Source organism: Capricornis sumatraensis, chromosome 1 (genome assembly GCF_032405125.1).
Source record: "Capricornis sumatraensis isolate serow.1 chromosome 1, serow.2, whole genome shotgun sequence".
In the NCBI taxonomy this organism is placed as follows: domain Eukaryota; kingdom Metazoa; phylum Chordata; class Mammalia; order Artiodactyla; family Bovidae; genus Capricornis; species Capricornis sumatraensis.
In genome coordinates this window covers 41,354,472-41,363,213 of record NC_091069.1, presented here as the reverse complement: position 1 = coordinate 41,363,213, position 8,742 = coordinate 41,354,472, and the positions used below count along the sequence as shown (strand labels likewise).

Below are 8,742 nucleotides of genomic sequence, written 5' to 3'. Positions count from 1 at the left end.
TTTCTCTTGATATATGTGTGGGAATGACAAGGCTGGGTCAGGTGAAAGGGGGGATGCTTAACTTTTTAAGAAACCAACAAACTCTTTTCTACAGTGGTTGTGTGGTTTACATTTCCACCAGGAGTATATGAGAATTCCAGTTGCTTCACATATTTGCCAACATTTGGCTACATCTGTCTTTTTAATATTATCCTTCTTAAAAGGTTGGAGCTTCCCTTGTAGCTCAGTCAGTAAAGCATCTTCCTGTAGTGCAGGAAACCTGGGTTCGATCCCTTGGGTCAGGAAGATCCTCTGGAGAAGGAAATGACAACTCCAGTATTCTTGCCTGGGAAATCTCATGGGCAGAAGAGCCTGGTGGGCTCCAGTCCATGGGGTCACAAAGAGTTGGGCATGACTGGGCTACTAACACTTACTTATTTACTTATCTTAAAAGGTAAGATGATTTGTGGCTTGAATTTGCATTTCTCTAATGAAATGATGTTGAGCATTTTCATATGTTTTGTCATCCATATCTTCTTTGCTAAAGTGTCCATTAAGTCTGTTGCTTGTTCTTATTGAGTATTCATTTGACATTTTTTATTGTATAATTTGAGTGTTCATTTTATATTGTGGATACAAGTTCTGTATCAGATATGTGATTTGCAAATATTTTATTATAGTGTGTATTATCTTTTCATTTACATTGTCTACCAAAGAGAAGAATTTCTTTACTGCAGTGAATCCTAATTTATCAAATTTTTGTTGAATTAATTATATTTTGGTGTTACATCTAGGAAATCCTATCCTATCTAATTCACAAAGGTTTTTTTCCTATTTTCTTTCATTAGAAGTTTTAGATTTTTAGATGTTTACAGTAAATTATATTGATCAAGGATTTTTAAAATGGGTATACAATTGTTCTGACACTATTTGTTGAAAATGTTATCCTTTCTCTATTGAATAGCCTTTTATACTTCTGTTGAAAATTATTGACCTATATGCATAAATCTGTTTCTTGTTTCTCAATTATTTTCCAATGCCTTGTTTGTATAGCTTGATGTCAATGCCACAATCACTCTAGCTTTTGAATAAATCTTGAAGTTAGGCACTATAAAGTCTTCAGCTTTATCTTTTCCATGTTGTCTTTGCTATTTTAGGTACTTTGCATTTCTATATGATTTTGAGAATCAGTCAACTGATTTTTACAACATTCTGGTGGGATTTGATTTGGATTGTATTGAATCTATAGGTAGGTTTGGGAGAATTTTCACCTTAATAATATTGTGTCTTTCAGTTTATGACCATGGTATATCTTTCCATTTCAGTTCAATCACTTGGTTGTGTCCAGCTCTTTGTAACCCCATGGACTGCAGCACGCCAGACTTCCCTGTCCATCACCAACTCCTGGAGATTGCTCAAACTCATGTCCATCGAGTTGGTGACGCTATCCAACCATTTCATCCTCTGTCATCCCCTTCTCCTCTTTCCTTCAATCCTTCCCAGCATCAGGGCCTTTTCCACGGGGTCCGTTTTTCACATCAGATGGCCAAAGTATTAGAGTTTCAGCTTGATCTCCTTTAGGATGGACTGGTTGGATCTCCTTGCAGTCCAAGGGACTCTCAAGAGTCTTCTCTAGCACCACAGTTTGAAAGTAGCAGTTCTTCAGTGCTCAGCCTTCTTTATGGTCCAACATTCACATCCATACATGACTACTGGAAAAACCATAGCTTTGACTAGATGGACCTGTGTTAACAAAGTAATGTTTCTGCTTTTTAATATACTGTCTATGTTGGTCATAGCTTTTCTTCCAAAGGATAAGCGTCTTTTATTTGCAATGCTGCAGTCACCATCTGCAGTGATTTTGGAGCCCCCCAAAATAAAGTCTGTCACTGTTTCCATTGTTTCCCCATCTATTTGCCATGAAGTGATGGGGCCAGATGCCATGATCTTAGTTTTTTGAATGTTGAGTTTTGAGCCAGCTTTTCCATTCTCCTCTTTCACTTTCATCAAGTGGCTCTTTAGTTCTTCTTTGCTTTCTGCCATAAGGATGGTGTCATCTGCATATATGAGGTTATTGATATTTCTCCCTGCAATCTAAATTCCAGCTTATGCCTCATCCAGCCCAGCATGTTGGTGGTCTGGGTGTAGCCCACCAGGCCCCTCTGTCCATGGGGATTCTCCAGGCAAGAATACTGGAGTGGGTTGCCATGCCCTCCTCCAGGAGATCTTCCCAACCCAGGGGTTGAACCCAGATCTCCTGCATTGCAGGCAGATTCTTTACCATTTTAGCCACCAGGAAAGCCCAAGAATACTTCAGTGGGTAGCCTATCCCTTCTCCAGAGGATCTTCCTGACCCAGGAATTGATCCAGGGTCTTCTGCACTGCAGGCAGATTCTTTACCAGCTGAGCTACCAGGGAAGCCCTACAAGCACTGTGCACCAGGTAAATATATAGTTACATAATAAAGGTAGAGATTGTTTAAGAAGATTCCAGCCAAATAGGACTCTCAAATAATTCCTTTATTACTTAAGCATTTTATGTAAGCATAAATAAACATGTATTTTGTTTATAATTTCTAGAAGTATAATATTATTTTTATTTTTAAAAATGGATTAAATGAAGAATAGCAAGAGAAAATATAGAACTAAGGGTGAAAAATTAAATAGCATATAGTTTGATTTTTATAATGACTCAAATTATCTTCAAGTAGGGATTTGCCATCCCTGGTGGCTCAGATGGTAAAGCATCTGCCTACAAAGCAGGAGACCCGGGTTCGATCCCTGGGCTGGGAAGATCCTCTGGAGAAGGAAATGGCAACCCCCTCCAGTACTCTTACCTGTAAAATCTCATAGATGGAGGAGCGTTGTAGGCTGCGGTCCCTGGGGTCGCAAACAGTCGGACATGACTGAGTGACTTCACTTCTCTTTATCTTCTCCCAGGAAGGATTTTAGGAAATTTCTGTAAGTGTATATAGCCTGCAGCCAAAAAGGGAAGTTCATTAGAGCTAGAGTTATGGTTGATAGTATTGTCCAAATGAAGCTGGCTCTATCTATAATGAAAAATCAGCTAGGAGAGTAATATCTACCCAACTTTATTTCAGAACCATAAATTATAGTCTCCTACAGAGTACCTCTAAGGGTAAGTGTGCTGAAGGCAGGTCCCTCTATTCTTACCAATCACCCTAAAATAGGAGGAAAAGGTGGACAGACTTAGCTCTCCTCAAAGTGATTTGACTGGCATTCCCTACTTTCTCCAGAGCTAATGGCCTCTAATCAAAGAGAGTCTTGGCAAGCAGACCTTCCAAATGCCTTGTCCAAGGCTTATCCCTATGAAGACTCTGTCTTCTCTGTGGGGCCCATCTAATTGATTCCCTCATTAACTGCTAATATGGTCCATTTTTTTTCCCCTCAAATTTTATCCTTTTCCAAATGGATATAGCTCTGTGCTAGGTATGATGGAAGATACTCTATAGATGGGTGGTGAGGTTCTTCTTCTTCAGAAGTGTGCAGTAAGATTTAAAGGGAGATTTGCATGTAGAGAAGTAATAGCATCAGGTGAAGAGCATTCTGCAGCCTGTTGGGAATAAAATCATAAAAAGAGATAGATGTGAGCTGGGATAATCAAGAGAGTTTTCCTAGAAAAACTGATCTTTGGTATGTCGGTGGACTGATAGGTTTCTGATCACTGTGAGCACTCTGAATGTTGACAGCTCATCATCCATTCATTTGAACATCATGCAAGAAATCCATTAAACCCAGAATTATTGAGTAGCATTCATTTCTGGTTTTCCCATATGCTCTATCCTTAGGGTCTTACCAGCAGGGAAGAACAGGTGGAGGTGTGTCTGTTTTAATGGTCATCTTTATTCATCCAACACTAGTTCTGTAGCATGGATGCACTTTGAAGAGTTTATCCAAGAAAAGATATCTAGTGTCTCTTAATGTACTCACAAAGTTCTCTGGAAACTTAATAGTTCACTATATTTAACCCACTTTTACTACTTTTTAAAAATGTAGCGTATGTTCACTATGTACTGTCTATGCACCAGTCAGTGTTATAGGTATGGAGAACTCAAACAGACAAGGCTGTAATTGAGAGGTAAATCACAACCTGAGAGGTCCTCTCCAAGGAGTAAAGGGCCCAAGCCCCATATTAGTCTTCCCAGTCCAGGGTACCTTCTCTGAGAAGACAAGCCCCCATAATGTCTGGCTCTGAAAATCAATGGGGGAACCAGAGGGCTGAGCAAAACTGAGATTCCTTTCTTGAAGGAGTCGTACACAAACTCACTTGCTCTGAATTTTAGCACAAAGGCAGTGTTCATCAAAAGATGAATGCAAGGACTTCCCAGGTTATGCGGTGGTTCTTCCTGTCAATGCAGAGGGCATGGGTTCAATGCCTGGTCCTGGAAGATTTCACACGTCAAGGGGCAACTAAGTCCATGCACCACGACTACTGAACCCAAACTCTAGAGCCTGCATACTGAAACTATTGATCCTGTGTGCTGAAACTACTGAAGCCCATGTGACCTAGCACCCATGCTTTGCAAATAGAGAAGCCACCAAAATGAGAAGACTGTGCAACACAGCTAGAGAGTAGCCCCCACTTGCCACAGCTAAAGAAAGCCAGCGTGCAGCAGTGAAGAACCAGGACGGCCAATAAATAAAAAGCCATTGTTCCTTAAATACAATTCAAAAGAACCCTTTTAAAAAAAGATGAACAGGTAAAGAATTTGTGGCCTATCTACCTATTTATATACAATGGAATAGTGTTCAGCCACAAAAAATATCACAGTATTGGAATTTGTAACAACATGGACACGGGCCTAGAGAGTATTATGCTAAGTGAAATGATTCAGGCAGAGAAAGACAAACACTGTATTATTTCACTTATGTGAATTTCACTTATGTGGATTTCACTTATGTGGGATCTTAAAAAAGCATATGGACAAGCAAAACAAACCAGAAATAGACTCATAGATATAGAGAATAATCTAGCGGTCACCAGAGGGAGGAATGTTGAGCAAAACTAGGTGAAAGGAATAAAGAGGTACATGTAACCAGCTATGAAATAAACAAATCACAAGGATGTAGGGGATAGAGTCAATAGAGTGGTGTCTGCACGGATGCAGGAGGGCCTAGAGGAGCTATTCCACGTTCAAGGACAGGAGGGGCAGCAGTGAGGAGATACCCCTCATCCAAGGTAAGGAGCAGCGGCTGCACTTGGCTGGAGCAGCCGTGAAGAGATACCCCACGTCCAAGGTAAGAGAAACCCAAGTAAGAAGGTAGGTGTTGTAAGAGGGCATCAGAGGGCAGACACAGTGAACCCATACTCAGAAAACTAGTCAATCTAATCACACTAGGACCACAGCCTTGTCTAACTCAATGAAACTAAGCCATGCCCATGAGGCCACCCAAGACAGGCGGGTCATGGTGGAGAGGTCTGACAGAATGTGGTTCACTGGAGAAGGGGATGGCAAACCACTTCAGTATTCTTGCCTTGAGAACCCCATGAACAGCATGAAAAGGCAAAATGATAGGATACTGAAAGAGGAACTCCCCAGATCAGTAGGTGCCCAATATGCTACTGGAGATCAGTGGAGAAATAACTCCAGAAAGAATGAAGGGATGGAGCCAAAGCAAAAATAATACTCAGTTGTGAATGTGACTGGTGATAGAAGCAAGGTCTGATGCTGTAAAGAGCAATATTGCATAGGAACCTGGAATGTCAGGTCCATGAATCAAGGCAAATTGGAAGTGCTCAAACAAGAGATGGCAAGAGTGAATGTCGACATTGTAGGAGTCAGCGAACTAAAATGGACTGGAATGGGTGAATTTAACTCACATGACCATTATATCTACTACTGCGGGCAAGAATCCCTCAGAAGAAATGGAGTAGCCATCATGGGCAACAAAAGAGTCTGAAATGCAGTACTTGGATGCAATCTCAAAAACGACAGAATGATCTCTGTTTGTTTCCAAGGCAAACCATTCAATATCACAGTAATCCAAGTCTATGCCCCAACCAGTAACGCTGAGGAAGCTGAGGTTGAACAGTTCTATGAAGACCTACAAGACCTTTTAGAACTAACACCCAAAAAAGATGTCCTTTTCATTATAGGGGACTGGAATGCAAAAGTAGGAAGTCAAGAAACACCTGGAGTAACAGATAAATTTGGCCTTGGAATGCAGAATGAAGCAGGGCAAAGACTAATAGAGTTTCACCAAGAAAATGCACTGGTCATAGCAAACACTTTCTTCCAACAACACAAGAGAAGAATCTAAACATGGACATCACCAGATGGTCAACATCGAAATCAGATTGATTGTATTCTTTGCAGCCAAAAATGGAGAAGCTCTATACAGTCAACAAAAACAAGACTGGGAGCTGACTGTGGCTCAGATCATGAACTCCTTCTTGCCAAATTCAGACTTAAATTGAAGAAAGTAGGGAAAACCACTAGACCATTCAGGTATGACCTAAATCAAATCCCTTATGATTATAGAGTGGAAGTGAGAAATAGATTTACGGGACTAGATCTGATAGATAGAGTTTCTGATGAACTATGGATGGAGGTTTGTGACATTGTACAGGAGACAGGGATCAAGACCATCCCCATGGAAAATAAATGCAAAAAAGCAAAATGGCTGTCTGGGGAGGACTTACAAATAGCTGTGAAAAGAAGAGAAGCAAAAAGCAAAGGAGAAAAGGAAAGATATAAGCATCTGAATGCAGAGTTCCAAAGAAAAGCAAGAAGAGATAAGAAAGCCTTCCTCAGCAATCAATGCAAAGAAACAGAGGGAAACAGCAGAAGGGGAAAGACTAGAGATCTCTTCAAGAAAATTAAAGAATACCAAGGGAAAATTTCATGCAAAGATAGGCTCGAGAAAGGACAGAAATGGTATGGACTTAACAGAAGCAGAAGATATTAAGAAGAGGTGGCAAGAATACACAGAAGAACTGTACAAAAAAGAGCTTCACGACCAAGATAATCACGATGGTGCAATCACTCACCTAGAGCCAGACATCCTGGAATGTGAAGTCAAGTGGGCCTTAGAAAGCATCACTAGAAACAAAGCCAGTGGAGGTGATGAAATTCCACTTGAGCTATTTCAAATCCTGAAAGTTGATGCTGTGAAAGTGGTGCACTCAATATGCCAGCAAACTTGGAAAACTCAGCAGTGGCCACAGGACTGGAAAAGGTCAGTTTTCATTCCAATCCCAAAGAAAGGCAATGCCAAAGAATGCTCAAACTACCACACAATTGCACTCATCTCATACACTAAGTAATGCTCAAAATTCTCCAAGCCAGGCTTCAGCAATACATGAACCGTGCACTTCCAGATGTTCAAGCTGGTTTTAGAAAAGGCAGAGGAACCAGAGGTCAAATTGCCAACATCCGCTGGATCATAGAAAAAGCAAGAGAGTTCCAGAAAAACATTTATTTCTGCTTTATTAACTATGCCAAAGCCTTTGACTGTGTGGATCACAATAAACTGTGGAAAATTCTGAAAGAGATGAGAATACCAGACCATCTGACCTTCCTCTTGAGAAATCTGTATGCAGGTCAGGAGCAACAGTTAGAACTGGACATGGAACAACAGACTGGTTCCAAATAGGGAAAGGAGTTTGTTAAGGCTGTATATTGTCACCCTGCCTATTTAATTTATATGCAGAGTACATTATGAGAAACGCTGGGCTGGAAGAAGCACAAGCTGGAATCAAGATTGCTGGGAGACATATCAATCACCTCAGATATGCAGATGACACCACCCTTATGGCAGAAAGTGAAGAGGAACTAAAAAGCCTCTTGATGAAAGTAGAAGAGGGGAGTGAAAAAGTTGGCTTAAAGCTCAACATTCAGAAAACGAAGATCATGGCATCTGGTCCCATCACTTCATGGCAAATAGATGGGGAAACAGTGGAAACAGTGTCAGACTTTATTTTTGGGGGGGGGCTCCCAAATCACTGCAGATGGTGACTGCAGCCATGAAATTAAAAGACGCTTACTCTTTGGAAAGAAAGTTATGACCAACCTAGATAGCATATTGAAAAGCAGTGACATTACTTTGCCAACAAAGGTCTGTCTAGTCAAGGCTATGGTTTTTCCAGTAGTCATGTATGGACTGTGAAGAAAGCTGAGGGCTGAACAATTGATGCTTTTGAACTGTGGTGTTGGAGAAGACTCTTGAGAATCCCTTGGAGTGCAAGGAGATCCAACCAGTCCATTCTGAAGGAGATCAGCCCTGGGATTTCTTTGGAAGGAATGATGCTAAAGCTGAAACTCCAGTACTTTGGCCACCTCATGTGAAGAGTTGACTCATTGGAAAAGAGTCTGATGCTGGGAGGGATTGGTGGCAGGAGGAGAAGGTGATGACCAAGGATGAGATGGCTGGATGGCATCACGGACTTGATGGACGTGAGTCTGAGTGAACTCTGGGAGTTGGTGATGGACAGGGAGCCCTGGGGTGCTGTGATTCATGGTTTCGCAAAGAGTCGGACATGACTGAGCGACTGAACTGAACTGAACTGATTGTAATGACTTCATGTGTGACAGATGGTAACTAGGCTTACTGTGGTGATGGTTTTTTAATGTATCTATATGTTGATTTACTGAGCTGTATACCTGAAACACATGATATCATATGTCAACTATACCCTAATAATAAGAAGAAAGGATAATTCTAAAGATTTCGAACTGCCAGAAAAATAGAGCTCCCATGGATAGAAAAAGGGAGAAGCAGCCGGGGAGGCGGTGGGGCAGGA

At 41.1% G+C, this 8,742-nt stretch overlaps 1 non-coding gene across 1 annotated transcript; it reads left to right on the top strand.

Moving 5' to 3' along the window:
- Positions 1-2,699: 2,699 nt before the first annotated feature.
- Positions 2,700-2,771, top strand: TRNAC-ACA (transfer RNA cysteine (anticodon ACA)). The gene has a single exon. It is a non-coding gene; the product is annotated as a tRNA-Cys (tRNA).
- The last annotated feature ends 5,971 nt before the right edge of the window (positions 2,772-8,742 follow it).